The 22,905-nt window shown below is 45.0% G+C and overlaps 1 protein-coding gene across 2 annotated transcripts in view; it reads left to right on the forward strand.

Moving 5' to 3' along the window:
- LOC128686347 (uncharacterized) overlaps positions 1–22,905 on the forward strand; it is a 204,733-nt gene that overhangs the window by 107,785 nt on the left and 74,043 nt on the right. The window contains exon 2 of one of the 2 annotated variants that reach the window (XM_070085910.1): positions 4,871–4,897. The exons of the other annotated variant lie outside the window; for it this stretch is intronic. The gene's annotated coding sequence lies outside the window, so the exon portion shown is untranslated. The remainder of the gene's footprint in view (positions 1–4,870; positions 4,898–22,905) is intronic. 2 annotated transcript variants of the gene reach the window in all.

The raw sequence follows: 22,905 nt of genomic DNA on the forward strand, positions 1-22,905 counted from the left end.
TACCATGAAAACTATCATGGTCTACCATGCAAAACTATCATGGTCTACCATGCAAAACTATCATGGTCTACCATGAAAACTATCATGGTCTACCATGCAAAACTATCATGGTCTACCATGCAAAACTATCATGGTCTACCATGAAAACTATCATGGTCTACCATGCAAAACTATCATGGTCTACCATGCAAAACTATCATGGTCTACCATGAAAACTATCATGGTCTACCATGCAAAACTATCATGGTCTACCATGAAAACTATCATGGTCTACCATGCAAAACTATCATGGTCTACCATGCAAAACTATCATGGTCTACCATGCAAAACTATCATGGTCTACCATGCAAAACTATCATGGTCTTCCATGCAAAACTATCATGGTCTACCATGCAAAACTATCATGGTCTACCATGCAAAACTATCATGGTCTACCATGCAAAACTATCATGGTCTACCATGCAAAACTATCATGGTCTACCATGCAAAACTATCATGGTCTTCCATGCAAAACTATCATGGTCTACCATGCAAAACTATCATGGTCTACCATGCAAAACTATCATGGTCTACCATGCAAAACTATCATGGTCTACCATGCAAAACTATCATGGTCTACCATGAAAACTATCATGGTCTACCATGCAAAACTATCATGGTCTACCATGCAAAACTATCATGGTCTACCATGCAAAACTATCATGGTCTACCATGCAAAACTATCATGGTCTACCATGCAAAACTATCATGGTCTACCAGGCAAAAATCATGGTCTATGCAAAACTATCATGGTCATGGTCTACCATGAAAACTATCATGGCAAAACTATCATGGTCTACCATGAAAACTATCATGGTCTACCATGCAAAACTATCATGGTCTACCATGCAAAACTATCATGGTCTACCATGCAAAACTATCATGGTCTACCATGCAAAACTATCATGGTCTACCATGAAAACTATCATGGTCTACCATGCAAAACTATCATGGTCTTCCATGCAAAACTATCATGGTCTACCATGCAAAACTATCATGGTCTTCCATGCAAAACTATCATGGTCTACCATGCAAAACTATCATGGTCTACCATGAAAACTATCACGGTCTACCATGCAAAACTATCATGGTCTTCCATGCAAAACTATCATGGTCTTCCATGCAAAACTATCACGGTCTACAATGCAAAACTATCATGGTCTACCATGCAAAACTATCATGGTCTACCATGCAAAACTATCATGGTCTACCATGCAAAACTATCATGGTCTACCATGCAAAACTATCATGGTCTACCATGCAAAACTATCATGGTTTACCATGCAAGGCTATCATCCTACCATGATAGTGTCTTATTGCCTAACAGTATTATTCAGTCTTGTCAGTCTTGATGGGAAGTGCTCAGTCTTGATCAGTCTACAGCAAGGGCACGAGGCTGGAGACTAACTGGAAACAGGTGAGGTGAAGCAGCTGGAGACAGCGCCACAGATGGGCAAACCCCACCTGTGGCAGTAAGGCAAACAGTATTATGGAAAACTTCTCACTACCAAAATAGCGAAATGTTGCCCTCTCAGACAAGTGTTACAGCAGTGGTGTGCGTCTTATCCAGTGGGTACAAGTAGTGTTGAGTGCTCCTCTATCATAACAAGGCTGCAGGCTTCCCTGCTCCTCTACGTCATATTACCATGTAGTATGTTAGGCAGTGATTCTTTAACCACATAGCAAGTATGTTGCCTGCATGCTGCTATATGTTGATGCATGTTGTTATATGTTGATGCATGTTGTTATATGTTGATGCATGTTGTTATATGTTGATGCATGTTGTTATATGTTGATGCATGTTGTTATATGTTGATGCATGTTGTTATATGTTGATGCATGTTGTTATATGTTGAAACATGTTGTTACATATTGTTATATGTTGATGTATGTTGTTATATGTTATATGCTGTTGTATGTTGATGCATGCTGTTACATGTTGTTATATATTGACGCATGTAATGTGTTACATGTTGATGCATGTTGTTACATATTGTTATATGCTCATGCATGTTGTTATGTGTGTTTACATGTTATATGTTGATGTATGTTGTTATATGTTGATGTATGTTGTTATATGTTGATGTATGTTGTTATATGTTGATGTATGTTGTTATATGTTGATGTATGTTGTTATATGTTGATGTATGTTGTTATATGTTGATGTATGTTGTTATATGTTGATGCATGTTGTTATATGTTGATGTATGTTGTTATATGTTGATGTATGTTGTTATATGTTGATGCATGTTGTTATATGTTGATGTATGTTGTTATATGTTGATGTATGTTGTTATATGTTGATGTATGTTGCTATATGCTGATGTATGTTGTTATATGTTGATGTATGTTGTTATATGTTGATGTATGATGTTATATGTTGATGTATGTTGTTATATGTTGATGTATGATGTTATATATTGATGTATGTTGTTATATGTTGATGTATGATGTTATATGTTGATGTATGTTGTTATATGTTGATGTATGTTGTTATATGTTGATATCTGTTGTTATATGTTGATGTATGATGTTATATGTTGATGTATGATGTTATATGTTGATGTATGTTGTTATATGTTGATGTATGATGTTATATGTTGATGTATGATGTTATATGTTGATGTATGTTGTTATATGTTGATGTATGATGTTATATGTTGATGTATGTTGTTATATGTTGATGTATGATGTTATATATTGATGTATGTTGTTATATGTTGATGTATGATGTTATATGTTGATGTATGATGTTATATGTTGATGTATGATGTTATATGTTGATGTATGTTGTTATATGTTGATGTATGATGTTATATGTTGATGTATGTTGTTATATGTTGATGTATGATGCTATATGTTGATGTATGTTGTTATATGTTGATGTATGATGTTATATGTTGATGTATGCTGTTATATGTTGATGTATGTTGTTATATGTTGATGCATGTTGTTATATGTTGATGTATGTTGTTATATGTTGATGTATGTTGTTATATGTTGATGTATGATGTTATATGTTGATGCATGTTGTTATATGTTGATGTATGTTGTTATATGTTGATGTATGTTGTTATATGTTGATGTATGATGTTATATGTTGATGCATGTTGTTATATGTTGATGTATGTTGTTATATGTTGATGTATGTTGTTATATGTTGATGTATGATGTTATATGTTGATGCATGTTGTTATATGTTGATGTATGTTGTTATATGTTGATGTATGTTGTTATATGTTGATGTACGTTGTTATATGTTGATGTATGTTGTTATATGTTGATGTATGTTGTTATATGTTGATGTACGTTGTTATATGTTGATGTATGTTGTTATATGTTGATGTATGTTGTTATATGTTGATGTATGTTGTTATATGTTGATGTATGTTGTTATATGTTGATGTATGTTGTTATATGTTGATGTATGTTGTTATATGTTGATGTATGTTGTTATATGTTGATGTATGTTGTTACATAATGATGCATGTTCAGTTGTGCCGTGCGTTCAGGTGTAAATTTGCACTATTATTATAATTATTATTATTATTATTATTATTATTATTATTATTATTATTATTATTTTATTATTATTATTATTATTATTATTATTATTATTATTATTATTATTTTATTATTATTATTATTATTATTATTATTATTATTATTATTATTATTATTATTACTATTATTATTATTATTATTATTATTATTATTATTATTTTATTATTATTATTATTATTATTATTATTATTATTATTATTATTATTATTATTATTATTATTATTATTATTATTATTATTATTATTATTTTATTATTATTATTAATTATTATTATTATTATTATTATTATTATTATTATTATTATTATTATTAATTATTAATTATTATTATTATTATTATTATTATTATTATTATTATTATTATTATTATTATTATTTTACTATTATTATTTATTATTATTATTATTATCATTATTATTATTATTATTATTATATTTATTGTTAATATTATTAATTATTATTATTATTATTATTATTATTATTATTATTACTATTATTAATATTTTATTATTATTATTATTATTATTATTATTATTATTAATTATTATTATTATTATTATTATTATTATTTTATTATTATTATTAATTATTATTATTATTATTATTATTATTATTATTATTATTATTATTATTATTATTATTAATTATTATTATTATTATTATTATTATTATTATTATTATTATTATTATTATTATTTTATTATTATTATTAATTATTATTATTATTATTATTATTATTATTATTATTATTATTATTATTAATTATTATTATTATTATTATTATTATTATTATTATTATTATTATTATTTTATTATTATTATTAATTATTATTATTATTATTATTATTATTATTATTATTATTATTATTATTATTATTATTATTATGTACTGTTACGACTTTAACATATATTTCAACATTTATATAGTAATCTCTGAGGATGTTTATATAAATTAAACACCTCTATGTGACTATAATTGCATTACTGTGTATAGATGTTCATGTGAATGAGTCTATAATATTTTTCCCTATATAATTGTTGCATCATTAATGTTTAGATGGTTCTAGTTATATAGTTAGAGGAATGTTTATATGTATATATATATATATATATATATATATATATATATATATATATATATATATATATAATTTAGACGTTTAGCTGCACAATTAGACGTAGATTTAGACGTTTATATTATGGCTTGAGTCCTTATTATTGAATGTTTACACTGAAATGTTTATTGTTTGTTTACCTGTATGTTACAGTTGAGGGATCCTGGTCTCCACGCTGAGGTAAGTTACCACCACTACTACCACTACTACCACCACTACCACTACTACCAGCACTACCACCACTACTACCACCACTACCACCACTACTACCACTACTATCACTACTACCACTACTACCACTACTACCACCACTACCACCACTACCACCACTACCACCACTACCACTACCACCACTACTTCCACCACTACCACCACTACCACCACTACCACCACTACCACCACTACTACCACCACTACCACCACTACCACCACTACTACCACCACTACTACCACTACTACCACTACTATTACCACTACTACCACTACTACCACCACTACCACCACTACTACTACCACTACTACCACTACTACCACCACTACTACTACCACTACTACCACCACTACTACCACCACTACCACCACTACCACCACTACTACCACTACTACTACCACTACTACCACCACTACTACCACCAGTACCACCACTACCACCACTACTACTACCACCACTACCACTACTACTACCACTACTACCACTACTACTACCACTACTACCACCACTACTACTACTACCACTACTACTACCACTACTACCACCACTACTACTACTACTACCACTACTACCGCCACTACTACCACTACTACTACCACTACTACCACCACTACCACTACTACTACCACTACTACCACTACTACTACCACTACTACCACCACTACCGCCACTACCACCACCACTACCACCACTACCACCACTACCACCACTACCACCACTACTACCACTACCACCACTACTACCACCACTACCACCAACACTACCACCACTACCACCACTACTACAACCACTACCCCCACTACCACCACTACCACTACTACTACCACCACTACCACCACTACTACCACCACTACCACCACTACCACCACTACTACCGCCACTACCACCACTACCACCATTACTACCGCCACTACCACCACTACTACCGCCACTACCACCACTACCACCACTACTACCACTACTACCACCACTACCACCACTACCACCACTACTACCACCACTACCACCACTACCACCACTACCACCACCACTACCACCACTACCACCACTACTACCACTACTACCACCACTACCACCACTACCACCACTACTACCACCACTACCACCACTACCACCACTACCACCACTACCACCACTACTACCGCCACTACTACCGCAACTACCACCACTACCACCACTAGTACCACTACTACCACCACTACCACCACTACTACCACCACTACCACCACTACTACCACTACTACCACCACTACCGCCACTACCACCACTACTACCGCCACTACCACCACTACCACCACTACCACCACTACTACCGCCACTACCACCACTACCACCACCACTACCACCGTTACCACCACCACTACCACCACTACTTCCACCACTACCACCACCACTACCGCCACTACCACCATTACCACCACTACTACCGCCACTACCACCACTACCACCACTACCACCACCACTACTACCACCACTTCCACAACTACCACCACTACTACCGCCACTACCTCCACTACTACCGCCACTACCACCACTACCACCACTACTACCGCCACTACCACCACTACTACCACCACTACCACCACCACTACCATCACTACCACCACTACTTCCACCACTACCACTACCACCACTACCACCACCACTACCACCACTACTACCGCAACTATTACCACTACCACCACTACTACCGCCACTACCAGCACTACCACCACCACTACCACCACTGCTACCGCCACTACCACCGCTTCCACCACTACCATCACCACTATCACCACTACCACCACCACTACCACCACTACCATCACCACTACCACCACTACCACCACTACCACCACTACCACCATTACCATCACCCCTACCTCCACTACCACCACCACTACCATCAATACTACCACCACCACTACAACCACCACTACTACCACCACTACCTCCACTACCACCACCACTTCCACCACTACCACCATTACCACCACTACCACCACTACCACTACCATCACCACTACCACCACCACCACCACCACCACCACCACTACCATCACAACTACCACCACTATCACCACCAATACCACCACCACCACCACTACCACCACCACCACCACCACTACCATCACAACTACCACCACAACTACCACCACAGCTACCACCACCACTACCACCACCACTTCCATCACAACTACCACCACTGCCGCCACCACCACCACCACCACTACCACCACTACCACCACCACTACCACCACCACTACCACCACTACTACCACCACCAATACCACCACCAATACCACCACTATCACTACTACCACCATCTCTACCACCCCCTACCACCCCCCTACCACCACCACCACTACCACCACCACCACTTTCACCACCACTACCACCACCACTACCAACACTACCACCACTACCATCACTATCACCACCACTGCCACCACCGCTACCACTACTACCACCACCACCATTACCACCACCACTACCACCACTAGCACCACTACCACCACTACCCCTGCCACCACCACTACCACCACCACTACCACCACCACCACTACCACCACCACTACCACCACCACTACCACCACCACCACTACCACCACCACTACTACCACCACTACCACCACCACCACTACCACCACCACTACCACCACCACTACCACCACCACTACCACCACTACCACCACCACTACCACCACCACTACCACCACCACCACTACCACCACTACCACCACCACCACTACCACCACCACCACCACCACTACCACCACTGCCACCACCATTACCACCACTTCCACCACCACTACCACCACCACTACCACCACCACTACCACCATAACCACCACCACTACCACCACCACTACCACCACCACTACCACCACCACTACCACCACCACTACCACCACCACTACCACCACCACTACCACCACCACTACCACCACCACTACTACCACCACTACTACCACTACCATCACTACCACCACCACTACCACCACTACCACCGCCTCTACCACCACTACCACCACCACTACCACCACTACCACCACCACTACCGCCACCACCACTACCACCACCACTACCACCACCACTACTACCACCACCACTACCACCACCACTACCACCACTACCACCACCACTACCACCACCACTACCACCACCACCACTACCACCACTACCACCACCACTACCACCACCACCACCACCACCACCACTACCACCACTACCACCACCACTACTATCACCACTACCACCACTGCCACCACCATTACCACCACTACCACCACCACTAACACCATAACTACCACCACTAACGCCACCACTACCACCACTACCACCACCACTACCACCCCCACTACTACCCCCACTACCACCACTGCCACCACCATTACCACCACTACCACCACCACTAACACCATAACTACCACCACTACCACCACCACTACCACCACCACCACTACCACCACTATCACCACTACCACCACCACTACCACTACTACCACCACCACTGCCACCACCACTTCCACCACCACTACTACCACCACCACTACCACCACCACTACCACCACCACTATCACCACCACCACTACTATCACCACTACCAACACTGCCACCACCATTACCACCACTACCACCACCGCTACTACTACCACCATAACCACCACCACTAACGCCACCACTACCACCACCACTACCACCACTACCACCACCACTACCACCACCACTACCAACACCACTACCACCACTACTACTACTACCACCACTACCACCACCACTACCACCACTACCACCACCACTACCACCACTACCACCACCACTACCACCACTACCACCACCACTACCACCACTATCACTACTACCACCACTACCACCACCACTACCACCACTACCACCACCACTACCACCACCACTACCAACACCACTACCACCACTACTACTACTACCACCACTACCACCACCACTACCACCACTACCACCACCACTACCACCACTACCACCACCACTACCACCACTACCACCACCACTACCACCACTATCACTACTACCACCACTACCACCACCACTACCACCACTACCACCACCACTACCACCACCACTACCAACACCACTACCACCACTACTACTACTACCACCACTACCACCACCACTACCACCACTACCACCACCACTACCACCACTACCACCACCACTACCACCACTACCACCACCACTGCCACCACTACCACCACTACCACCACCACTACCACCACTATCACTACTACCACCACTACCACCACCACTACCACCACTACCACCACCACTACCACCACTACCACCACCACTACCACCACTACCACCACCACTACCACCACTATCACTACTACCACCACCACCACTATCACCACCAATGCTAGTTACATTAGTCACTACAGCTATCACCATCATCCGTCACTATCATTTGTTACTACCAACATTACCACTAACACATGTTACTGTCACCGATATCTACCACTGTAACCATTTACCACTTCCACTATCACCACCACTACAACTACATAACTACTAACACTACAATCACTACCACTATCACCAACATCACTACAACTATCACCACCATCGCTACCACCATAACCAGTCTCACTACCACTATCACCAGCTTGACTACCATTATCACCAGCCTGACTACCACTATCACATCATCAATACCTCAATCATCAGCCTAACTACCACTATCACCAGCCTTATTATCACTAACACCAGCCTCACTACCACTATCACCAGCTTGACTACCATTATCACCAGCCTGACTTCCACTATCACATCATCAATACCTCAATCATCAGCCTAACTACCACTATCACCAGCCTTATTATCACTAACACCAGCCTCACTACCACTATCACCAGCTTGACTACCATTATCACCAGCCTGACTTCCACTATCACATCATCAATACCTCAATCATCAGCCTAACTACCACTATCACCAGCCTTATTATCACTAACACCAGTCTCACTACCACTATCACCAGCTTGACTACCATTATCACCAGCCTGACTTCCACTATCACATCATCAATACCTCAATCATCAGCCTCACTACCACTATCACCAGCCTTATTATCACTAACACCAGCCTCACTACCACTATCACCAGCTTGACTACCATTATCACCAGCCTGACTTCCACTATCACATCATCAATACCTCAATCATCAGCCTAACTACCACTATCACCAGCCTTATTATCACTAACACCAGCCTCACTACCACTATCACCAGCTTGACTACCATTATCACCAGCCTGACTTCCACTATCACATCATCAATACCTCAATCATCAGCCTCACTACCACTATCACCAGCCTATCACTCTCACCAGTACAATTAACAGTGTCATCAGCATCACTAAGACTGTCACCAGTCTCACTACCACTGGCACCAACCTGACTACCACTTTCACCTGCCTAGCTACAACTATCACCTGCCTAATTAGCACTATCAGCAGTCTAACTACCACTACCACCAGCTTTACTACCTTGTGTGTATGTATATGTCTTGCGTGTATGTGTGTTAGCTTGTTTTTATGTAGGCATGCATGTGTTCATGTATACTATATGTGTGTAGATGTGTGTATGTATTTATGTATGTGTGTCTGCATCTATGTGTTTATATAAATGTACATGTGCTTGTGTTTGTTAATATGCATGTCTATATGTTTGTGAGTGTACGTGTGTTGTGTGCTCCGATTATGTATGTATTTATCCGGCAGACACAAAACCAACCACATTCCTGTAATCACCTCAACCAGCTGGAATCAGCGTAAGCTGAGACATAGTATACAATCCTGGATCACCTGCTGACTGCCACCGTGTGCTGGGGTATTCTGACTTCTTAGGAAGGAACGGGGTGAGGGACTAGTTTTGATTAACCAGTCTGTGATGGTCCTATAGACCCTCATCTAGTATGTATCATACTGTAACCGCTGGCTCTTTGTAATACTTTGTGTTCACTGTGTGTGTTTGTGTTCCTTTGTTCGTTTGTAAATATTGTGTAGAGTGATCTGGCGAAGGAAAGATTTAGTGTGTGAATTACGCAAGTTAGTTCTGCGTCTGACTGCTTTCCTTGTTATACTTGTGTCTCTTATTGACTGTTACTTGTAACGGGAGCTAGTAGTGCGAGACTTGTAACAGAGGTACTGGCATTCATGATGTGAGAGGATTGTCCTTGTCTTAAGTTGTGTTGTTAGTTGCTAGTTGAGTTTCTGCCTTGTGAGTAGTGTTGCCAGTTGAGTTTCTGCTTTATTGTGAGTAGTGTTGTTAGTTGAGTTTCTGGCTTGTGAGTGTTGCTAGTTGAGTTTCTGCCTTGTTGTTGTGTCTGTGGTAATGTCACTGGTGAGACATGAAAGCTTGGTGACAACTCTTGTGTGACATACTCTTGTGGTAAGAAAGACGCTGTGTGAGACACAAGTGAGGTGACCCGTGAGGTTATGAGAAGAAAGCGAGAGAGAGAGAGAGAGAGAGAGAGAGAGAGAGAGAGAGAGAGAGAGAGAGAGAGAGAGAGAGAGAGAGAGAGAAGTCATGCAATATGTATGTTTTAAGTCACGTTGTGCGTGGCGGAGGGAAGGAGCAGGCGGCAGGTCCCTGATAAATATTTTGTTTGTTTTGTATGCGCACAGAGACCTGCTAGTCACAGCTACTGCATATATTCCCTTGTTTTTGTTCGATAGCATTGGCTGAATGATAAATGACTGCTTCCAAAATCCTGCATATGGTCTCATCTTCTTCCCGGGTGGGGTGTTATTTCAGAGTCCATGACGTATGAGCTCACATTGCGCTCAACGACTCACGCATTCCTCTATACGTCTATCCCGTGAGCATGTTTGTGTCCCGGCAGGCTAGTCTAGGTTGCGCCCCGTCTCACCGATGTACACTTTACTACATTCTCCATGCGGAATACTGCAAATCTCGGTAGCAGTGGTAGTCTTGGGGCTGTGAGGTATGTTGATGTCTCTGATGGGATGGCTGGCTGCTTGTGACAGCAACGTCCACAGAGAACAAAAATGCGCAACATCGTGACTAGTCATTGACTAGTCAATGGTCCAAGTCTGTCCGAAACGTCGTCGTAAGCTTCTTTCTCCTGTATGTGCGGGTTATTTGTGTATGGTAACGTCCACTTTAGGCCTATGGAAAATAATGTTGATAGTCAGGGCAGTTTGTCCTGGGCGAAACCTTGTAATATAGGTTTTACTGCAAACATAATGTCGCTGTCAGAGTACCCAAACAGTATCTTTCTCACTACCAGTGTATGTAGCATCTCTCTCACTACCAGTGTATGTAGCATCTTTCTCACTACCAGTGTATGTAGCATCTTTCTCACTACCAGTGTATGTAGCATCTTTCTCACTACCAGTGTATGTAGCATCTTTCTCACTACCAGTGTATGTAGCATCTTTCTCACTACCAGTGTATGTAGCATCTCTCTCACTACCAGTGTATGTAGCATCTTTCTCACTACCAGTGTATGTAGCATCTTTCTCACTACCAGTGTATGTAGCATCTTTCTCACTACCAGTGTATGTAGCATCTTTCTCACTACCAGTGTATGTAGCATCTCTCTCACTACCAGTGTATGTAGCATCTTTCTCACTACCAGTGTATGTAGCATCTTTCTCACTACCAGTGTATGTAGCATCTTTCTCACTACCAGTGTATGTAGCATCTTTCTCACTACCAGTGTATGTAGCATCTTTCTCACTACCAGTGTATGTAGCATCTTTCTCACTACCAGTGTATGTAGCATCTTTCTCACTACCAGTGTATGTAGCATCTTTCTCACTACCAGTGTATGTAGCATCTTTCTCACTACCAGTGTATGTAGCATCTTTCTCACTACCAGTGTATGTAGCATCTTTCTCACTACCAGTGTATGTAGCATCTTTCTCACTACCAGTGTATGTAGCATCTTTCTCACTACCAGTGTATGTAGCATCTTTCTCACTACCAGTGTATGTAGCATCTTTCTCACTACCAGTGTATGTAGCATCTTTCTCACTACCAGTGTATGTAGCATCTTTCTCACTACCAGTGTATGTAGCATCTTTCTCACTACCAGTGTATGTAGCATCTTTCTCACTACCAGTGTATGTAGCATCTTTCTCACTACCAGTGTATGTAGCATCTTTCTCACTACCAGTGTATGTAGCATCTTTCTCACTACCAGTGTATGTAGCATCTTTCTCACTACCAGTGTATGTAGCATCTTTCTCACTACCAGTGTATGTAGCATCTTTCTCACTACCAGTATACGGAGTATCTTTCACCTTACCTTTTGGCTTACACCATCGTTTATTCTTTAGAGAGAGATGTTGCCGTGTCAACTGAGGGACGCCAGAACATTCTGTTTATAGCTGCAGGGTATCCTAGGGATATCAGAGGACAGTTATCCAGAGGCGTCGCTCGAGTTGGTGTCACCCGGGGCAGAATTTTTGGTGAAATTCTAGAGCGGGGGGGGGGGGGGAGGCGGGGGGGGGGAGTAAACTCCAGTTACGTCACTACTACATGACCAGCGACAAATGTTCAACAATGAGAAGATTTAAGAGCCATAAACTAAATAAGAGAATACTTCTCAGCTTTATTAATGATAAAATAAATAATCGGAGTAATATTGAGGAAAGAAACTCAAATACCACTTTAAGTACAGGCGACAGATCCTACATTTATTCATCTTCAACAATGCAAAAAAAAAAAAAACTTAAAAAATAAAGAAAAACATTGCAATATCAGAGAAACACAAGTTCTGATTTGACTTTGAGTTCACGTAACATCTCAGTGAATCTAATCTTAAATTTCCTTGCCTTCAATTATGCAAAACCATCTATCACATCATCAAAAGCAATGATTTTCCTTATATAGGCCTATTTGTACTTTGTTAATATATACTAGGCTGAATAGAAACGAAGGATTCTTCTCTTATGTTGCTGCAGCACTGTTTAGGACAGTGTATTAGAGTAACTTTCTTTAGAGGCTCTGTGGTGTCACCCCCTAAATGGTGTTACCCGGGGCGGCCGCCCCCCCTTTACGACGCCCCTGCAGTTATCTCAACCATAATGTATGACGGGAGACATGGTGGGGACGGGACACATGGTGGTGACGGGAGACATGGTGGTGACGGGAGGCTTGGTGGTGACGGGAGACATGGTGGTGAGGGGAGACATGGTGGTGACGGGAGACATGGTGGTGACGGGAGACATGGTGGCGAGGGGAGACATGGTGGTGAGAGGAGACATGGTGGTGAGGGGAGACATGGTGGTGAGGGGAAACATGGTGGTGAGGGGAGACATGGTGGTGACGGGAGACATGGTGGTGAGAGGAGACATGGTGGTGACGGGAGACATGGTGGTGACGGGAGACATGGTGGTGACGGGAGACATGGTGGTGAGGGGAGACATGGTGGCGAGGGGAGACATGGTGGCGAGGGGAGACATGGTGGTGAGGGGAGACATGGTGGCGAGGGGAGACATGGTGGTGAGGGGAGACATGGTGGTGAGGGGAGACATGGTGGTGAGGGGAGACATGGTGGTGAGGGGAGACATGGTGGTGAGGGAAGACATGGTGGCGAGAGGAGACATGGTGGTGAGAGGAGACATGGTGGTGAGGGGAGACATGGTGGTGAGGGGAGACATGGTGGTGAGGGGAGACATGGTGGTGAGGGGAAACATGGTGGTGAGGGGAGACATGGTGGTGAGGGGAGACATGGTGGTGAGGGGAGACATGGTGGTGAGAGGAGACTTGGTGGTGACGGGAGACATGGTGGTGACGGGAGACATGGTGGTGACGGGAGACATAGTGGTGACGGGAGACATGGTGGTGACGGGAGACATGGTGGTGACGGGAGATATGGTGATGGCAGGAGACATGGTGGTGACGGGAGACATGTAGAGACTGGAGACATGGTGGTGGCAGGAGACATGGTGGTGACGGGAGACATGGTGGTGACGGGAGACATGGTGGTGACGGGGGACATGGTGACGGGAGACATGGTGGTGAGGGGAGACATGGTGGTGAGGGGAGACATGGTGGTGAGGGGAGACATGGTGGTGAGGGGAGACATGGTGGTGAGGGGAGACATGGTGGTGAGGGGAGACATGGTGGTGAGGGGAGACATGGTGGTGAGGGGAGACATGGTGGCGAGGGGAGACATGGTGGTGAGAGGAGACATGGTGGTGAGGGGAGACATGGTGGTGAGGGGAGACATGGTGGTGAGGGGAGACATGGTGGTGAGGGGAGACATGGTGGTGAGGGGAGACATGGTGGTGAGGGGAGACATGGTGGCGAGGGGAGACATGGTGGTGAGAGGAGACATGGTGGTGAGGGGAGACATGGTGGTGAGGGGAGACATGGTGGTGAGGGGAGACATGGTGGTGAGGGGAGACATGGTGGTGAGGGGAGACATGGTGGTGAGGGGAGACATGGTGGTGAGGGGAGACATGGTGGTGAGGGGAGACATGGTGGTGAGGGGAGACATGGTGGTGAGGGGAGACATGGTGGTGAGGGGAGACATGGTGGTGAGGGGAGACATGGTGGTGAGGGGAGACATGGTGGTGAGGGGAGACATGGTGGTGAGGGGAGACATGGTGGTGAGGGGAGACATGGTGGTGCAGTAATCTCTGTATCACTAAACCTCTTTGTAAAGAGTCAGTATAATTATTTTTACACGATGATAGTTCTGTCAGGTGAGTCCCCATGATGGTAGGTGTGTCAGGTAAGTCCCCATGATGGTAGGTGTGTCAGGTAAGTCCCCATGATGGAAGGTGTGTCAGGTAAGTCCCCATGATGGTAGGTGTGTCAGGTAAGTCCCCATGATGGTAGGTGTGTCAGGTGAGTCCCCATGATGGTAGGTGTGTCAGGTAAGTCCCCATGATGGTAGGTGTGTCAGGTAAGTCCCCATGATGGAAGGTATGTCAGGTAAGTCCCCATGATGGTAGGTGTGTCAGGTAAGTCCCCATGATGGTAGGTGTGTCAGGTAAGTCCCCATGATGGTAGGTGTGTCAGGTAAGTCCCATGATGGTAGGTGTGTCAGGTAAGTCCCCATGATGGTAGGTGTGTCAGGTAAGTCCCCATGATGTATGGTCCCCATAGGTGTGTCAGGTAAGTCCCCATGATGGTAGGTGTGTCAGGTGGTAAGTCCCCATGATGGTAGGTGTGTCAGGTAAGTCCCCATGATGGTAGGTGTGTCAGGTAAGTCCCCATGATGGTAGGTGTGTCAGGTAAGTCCCCATGATGGTAGGTGTGTCAGGTAAGTCCCCATGATGGTAGGTGTGTCAGGTAAGTCCCCAAGATGGTAGGTGTGTCAGGTAAGTCCCCATGATGGTAGGTGTGTCAGGTAAGTCCCCAAGATGGTAGGTGTGTCAGGTAAGTCCCCATGATGGTAGGTGTGTCAGGTAAGTCCCCAAGATGGTAGGTGTGTCAGGTAAGTCCCCATGATGGTAGGTGTGTCAGGTAAGTCCCCATGATGGTAGGTGTGTCAGGTAAGTCCCCAAGATGGTAGGTGTGTCAGGTAAGAGTCCCTTCCCCCCATCCTGACGAATGCATTGTTGTCAAATGGTAACGATGTCAGGAGTTTAATAACCATTGGCTGATTCATAAATGCGTACTGATTTTAATATGGATGAAACAATGGCTATAGTGCCTAAACTTCTTCCAGTGAATGTTGCAACACGAGTTAACATTCTCACTTCCAGTGAGAATGTTAAACTTTCACTATAGGGTTTAGACTCAGCTTTGTACTGATGTTTGACGATAGCATCCGGCCAAGACATCATGATTCCAATAAAAAAATCTGCAACCATGTAACTTCCTGTTATGTGGTTGCAGAAATGCCAGATACTCTCGTCTTCTTGCCTGAGTGATTGACGTTCATGGAGGAGCATCATTAACGACGTCTTCATGATTGCAGTATTAAAATCAGTAGTGTCACTTTCCCCTCATCCATATTAGACGAAAATGGAATTCTCGTGAAGGACTCTACTAACTCTGGTAAGAGGAGTGGGTTATTGACCTGAAGAATATTAAGCAAGATTGAAGTATCACAATGTTTTCGTGGGCAAGTACTTAGTATAGCCGGGAACTCTTCTATGTGTGGACATCTGGGAATAACCAAGACAGTGTTTAAGATACCCAGAAACTTGTGGTCGGGCTTGACGATGTAGGAAGACACACCAACCAACGCCATTTTGCATATTAAGTCAAAGTCAACGAATCAATATATATATTTACAGAGATCTGCAAGGCCCCAAGATACCCTGAGGCAATACCTATGATAACTATAAAAAACTAAACACAAATAACCCGCACATAGGGGAAAGGAGCTTACGACGACATTTCGGTCAGACTTGGACCATTTACAAAGTCACACTGACAGAAAGGAGGTTAGGTAAGTTTCGTCAGGAAACAGGACAAATGTTTCCTGACGCAGGTCTTAGTCAGATGATGAAAAAAGAGAAGGAGCCAGTATATATAGGCCAGCTGTCCTATATATATAAAGGCTATATATATATATAGTGGCTATATATACTGGCAATAAGTTACTGGTACTATAACTTATGAAGAATTAGACACAAATGCAACATCTGGCTATATTTATTTGTAGACATTTCGCCATCCAGTGGCTTTATCAGTACAAATTCAGGGTTGAGGGACTGATTACCTCTTCTTTTGTATATAGTTCTAAAGTCTTCCCATTATGTCTTTGAATTTGTATTGATAAAGCCACTGGATGGCGAAGCACCTACAAATAAAGATACCCAGATACTTGTGTCTAATGGTTCATCTTGTCAGTATTGTATACCATCCATGTACAACTGTAACTTATGTTCGTTCTTTTAAACCAGGACACAGTCATACACACATTGAAGACTCCTTTTGTAGGACCTGTGAAGGTGAGGCAGAACTTCTATTGTAATGAATCTGCAGTGTCGGTAAGACATCTGGTGGTAAAATATTTTATATCGATCAAGCCAAATTATATTACACTCCTTATCTGCAAGCAGTGTCAATGGGCTGGGTAGTGGAGAAGATATGCTAGCATGTCACTGGAGTGGGTAATGGAGATGACTGCAAGCAGTGTCACCGGGGTGGGTAATGGAGAGGATCTGCTAGCAGTGTTATGGGGTGGGTGGTGGAGACGACTGCGAGCAGTGTCACGGGGTGGGTCGTAGAGAGGATCTGCTAGAAGTGTTATGGGGGTGGGTGGTGGAGAGGATCTGCTAGCAGTGTTATGGGGGTGAGTAGTGGAGACGACTGCGAGCAGTGTCACGGGGTGGGTCGTAGAGAGGATCTGCTAGAAGTGTTATGGGGGTGGGTGGTGGAGAGGATCTGCTAGCAGTGTTATGGGGTGAGTAGTGGAGACGACTGCGAGCAGTGTCACGGGGTGGGTGGTGGAGAGGATCTGCTAGCAGTGTTATTGGGGTGGGTAGTGGAGACAACTGCGAGCAGTGCCACCGGGGTGGGTAGTGGAGAGGATAGTGGTCTCCTCAGCTTGTGTAGTCACGAGAATATGATAATGTTATAAAGTACTGACAAGCTAATAAGTAAGACATCCGCAGTAATTAGGTATCTTTATTCCTAAACGTTTGACCTACACAGTAGACTTCTTCAGTCAAATACAGACTGAAAAATTCTGACATTCTTTGAAGAGAGTGAGCCAAGCGTTCTAAACTGAATACCTGGAAACTCTGTTTGTGACTTGAAAAAGCCCACTGTGTGGGCGAAACGTAGTCAATAAAGGATCACATTATACTGCATATGTGTTTAGATTTCCGCCTGGAAACTCTCTTGACCTCAACCCAGTTGACAATCTGTGGTCAGTAACCAAACGCAGAATTTGCCAAAATGTGTTTGCTCAACACTTATCGATTCTATGCCAAAGGAAAGGGTAGTCATATCTCTTATTAAATTAATTATCTATCATATCATTGCCGAGTATTTTTCAAGTACACATTAATTCTCAAAATGTCTTTTGTCATCATTGTCCCAGTCATATGTACACTACTGTACATACCTCCAGTTACCTTGCTTTATACCTGCCACACATGACTACAATAATGAGGTTTGTCTTATGTAAGTAAGTAAGTTTATTCAGGTATACACAAATACAGTTACATAGAATTATCATACATAGCAGCATATGTGTAGAGAACCTGGGATAACCCAAAAAAGTCAAACAGAGTGACTTATTTCCAGAATATATACGTGTTTGCTGTTTGCCACGCCCTCCCCCCCCTCCCCCCTCAGAGAACTGTTATACATTAGGGTTCGACAAGAGTCATCTTCAGAGTGACATGCTGCCACGACATGAATAAACAAGACATACGTTAGGTATCTTTACTCCAGTATATTAGATGTGCTGGGTGTGCTAGGTGTGCTGGGTGCGCTAGGTGTGCTGGGTGTGCTAGGTGTGCTGGGTGTGCTAGGTGTGCTGGGTGCGCTAGGTGTGCTGGGTGTGCTAGGTGTGCTGGGTGTGCTAGGTGTGCTGGGTGTGCTAGGTGTGCTAGGTGTGCTGGGGGTGCTAGGTGTGCTGGGTGTGCTAGGTGTGCTGGGTGTGCTAGGTGTGCTGGGTGTGCTAGGTGTGCTAGGTGTGCTAGGTGTGCTCGGTGTGCCGGGTGTGCTAGGTGTGCTGGGTGTGCTAGGTGTGCTGGGTGTGCTAGATGTGCTGGGTGTGCGAGGTGTGCTGGGTGTGCGAGGTGTGCTGGGTGTGCTAGGTGTGCTAGGTGTGCTGGGTGTGCTAGGTGTGCTGGGGGTGCTAGGTGTGCTGGGTGTGCAGGGTGTGCTAGGTGTGCTGGGTGTGCTAGGTGTGCTGGGTGTGCTAGGTGTGCTGGGTGTGCTAGGTGTGCTAGGTGTGCTAGGTGTGCTGGGTGTGCTAGGTGTGCTAGGTGTGCTGGGTGTGCTAGGTGTGCTGGGTGTGCTAGGTGTGCTGGGGGTGCTAGGTGAGCTGGGTGTGCTGGGTGTGCTAGGTGTGCTGGATGTGCGAGGTGTGCTGGGTGTGCTAGGTGTGCTGGGTGTGCTAGGTGTGCTGGTTGTGCTAGGTGTGCTGGGTGTGCTGGGTGTGCTAGGTGTGCTGGGTGTGCTGGGTGTGCGAGGTGTGCTGGGTGTGCTAGGTGTGCTGGGTGTGCTAGGTGTGCTGGGTGTGCTGGGGGTGCTAGGTGTGCTGGGTGTGCTGGGTGTGCTAGGTGTGCTGGGTGTGCTAGGTGTGCTAGGTGTGCTGGGTGTGCTGGGTGTGCTAGGTGTGCTGGGTGTGCTAGGTGTGCTGGGTGTGCTAGGTGTGCTGGGTGTGCTAGGTGTGCTGGGTGTGCTAGGTGTGCTGGGTGTGCTAGGTGTGCTAGGTGTGCTAGGTGTACTAGGTGTGCTGGGTGTGCTAGGTGTGCTGGGTGTGCTAGGTGTGCTAGGTGTGCTAGGTGTGCTGGGTGTGCTAGGTGTGCTGGGTGTGCTAGGTGTGCTGGGTGTGCTAGGTGTGCTAGGTGTGCTGGGTGTGCTAGGTGTGCTAGGTGTGCTGGGGTGCTAGGTGTGCTGGGTGTGCTAGGTGTGCTAGGTGTGCTAGGTGTGCTAGGTGTGCTGGGGTGCTGGGGGTGCTAGGTGTGCTAGGTGTGCTAGGTGTGCTGGGGGTGCTAGGTGTGCTAGGTGTGCTGGGGGTGCTGGGGGTGCTTGGTGTGCTAGGTGTGCTGGGTGTGCTAGGTGTGCTAGGTGTGCTGGGGTGCTAGGTGAGCTAGGTGTGCTAGGTGTGCTAGGTGTGCTAGGTGTGCTAGGTGTGCTGGGGTGCTAGGTGTGCTAGGTGTGCTTGGTGTGCTAGGTGTGCTGGGTGTGCTAGGTGTGCTAGGTGTGCTAGGTGTGGTAGGTGTGCTGGGGTGCTAGGTGTGCTAGGTGTGCTAGGTGTGCTGGGGGTGCTAGGTATGCTAGGTGTGCTGGGGTGCTAGGTGAGCTAGGTGTGCTAGGTGTGCTAGGTGTGCTAGGTGTGCTAGGTGTGCTGGGGTGCTAGGTGTGCTAGGTGTGCTAGGTGTGCTAGGTGTGCTGGGGGTGCTAGGTGTGCTGGGTGTGCTAGGTGTGCTAGGTGTGCTCGGTGTGCTGGGGTGCTAGGTGGGCTAGGTGTGCTAGGTGTGCTAGGTGTGCTGGGGTGCTAGGTGTGCTAGGTGTGCTAGGTGTGCTGGGGGTGCTAGGTGTGCTAGGTGTGCTAGGTTTCCAAGGTGTGCTAGGTGTGCTGGGGGTGCGAGATGTGCTAGGTGTGCTGGGGTGCTAGGTGTGCTAGGTGTGCTGGGGGTGCTAGGTGTGCTGGGTGTGCTAGGTGTGCTGGGGGTGCTAGGTGTGCTGGGGGTGCTAGGTGTGCTGGGTGTGCTAGGTGTGCTAGGTGTGCTGGGGGTGCTAGGTGTGCTAGGTGTGCTGGGGGTGCTAGGTGTGCTAGGTGTGCTGGGTGTGCTAGGTGTGCTAGGTGTGCTGGGTGTGCTAGGTGTGCTGGGTGTGCTAGGTGTGTTGGGTGTGCTAGGTGTGCTGGGTGTGCTAGGTGTGCTAGGTGTGCTGGGGTGCTAGGTGTGCTAGGTGTGCTAGGTGTGCTGGGGGTGCTAGGTGTGCTAGGGGTGCTGGGGGTGCTAGGTGTGCTAGGTGTGCTGGGTGTGCTGGGTGTGCTAGGTGTGCTGGGTGTGCTAGGTGTGCTAGGTGTGCTGGGGTTCTAGGTGTGCTAGGTGTGCTGGGGGTGCTGGGGTGCTAGGTGTGCTAGGTGTGCTGGGGGTGCTAGGTGTGCTAGGTGTGCTGGGGTGCTAGATGTGCTAGGTGTGCTGGGGGTGCTAGGTGTGCTAGGTGTGCTGGGTGTGCTGGGTGTGCTAGGTGTGCTGGGTGTGCTAGGTGTGCTAGGTGTGCTGGGGTGCTAGGTGTGCTAGGTGTGCTGTGGAATACATCACACTGTGATCTGTACGTCACTTTATTTTCTACTAATTATTGAGTTGGTTTATATTACAGATCTTGTACACTTATAAATACTTTAGAAAGTAATTTGGTAAAGCGAGAATGTACATTAAACACAGAAGTTATTGTTGAGTCTATTTTCATGCCTTGTTTGGTGAGATTTGTGACTTTCTTGCCGTTGTTTTTGTGTCAACCTGAACCCCTGGAGTAGTTGCACTTGTTAAATGTACTAGTCGATAGACACTTGGTCTGTTGTGCTGTCTGAGTGTATGGGTACGTATGTATGTGTGTGTATGTATGTGTGTGTGAGTGTGTGTGTGTGTGTGTGAGCGTGTGTGTGAGTGTGTGTGTGTGTGTGTGTGTGTGTGTGTGTGTGTGTGTGTGTACTCACCTATTTGTACTCACCTATTTGTGGTTGCAGGGGTCGAGTCCTAGCTCCTGGCCCCGCCTCTTCACCGGTTGCTACTAGACCCTCTCTCTCCCCGCTCCATGAGCTTTATCAAACCTCGTCTTAAAACTGTGTATGGTTCCTGCCTCCACTACGTCATTTTCTAGGCTATTCCACTGCCTTACAACTCTATGACTGAAGAAATACTTCCTACTATCTCTCTGACTCATTTGTGTCTTCAACTTCCAATTGTGGCCTCTTGTTTCTGTGTCCCCTCCCTGGAACATCCTGTCCTTGTCCACCTTGTCTATTCCACGCAGTATTTTATATGTCGTTATCATGTCTCCCCTGACCCTCCTGTCCTCCAGTGTCGTCAGGCCGATTTCCCTTAATCTTTCTTCATAGGACATTCCCCTTAGCTCTGGAACTAACCTTGTTGCAAACCTTTGTACTTTCTCTAGTTTCTTGACGTGCTTTATCAAGTGCGGGTTCCAAACAGGTGCTGCATACTCCAGTATGGGCCTGACATACACGGTGTACAGTGTCTTGAATGATTCCTTACTAAGGTGTCGGAATGCTGTTCTCAGGTTTGCCAGGCGCCCATATGCTGCAGCAGTTATCTGATTGATGTGTGCTTCCGGAGACATGCTCGGTGTTATACTCACCCCAAGATCTTT

This window comes from Cherax quadricarinatus, chromosome 17 (genome assembly GCF_038502225.1).
Source record: "Cherax quadricarinatus isolate ZL_2023a chromosome 17, ASM3850222v1, whole genome shotgun sequence".
Taxonomy (NCBI): domain Eukaryota; kingdom Metazoa; phylum Arthropoda; class Malacostraca; order Decapoda; family Parastacidae; genus Cherax; species Cherax quadricarinatus.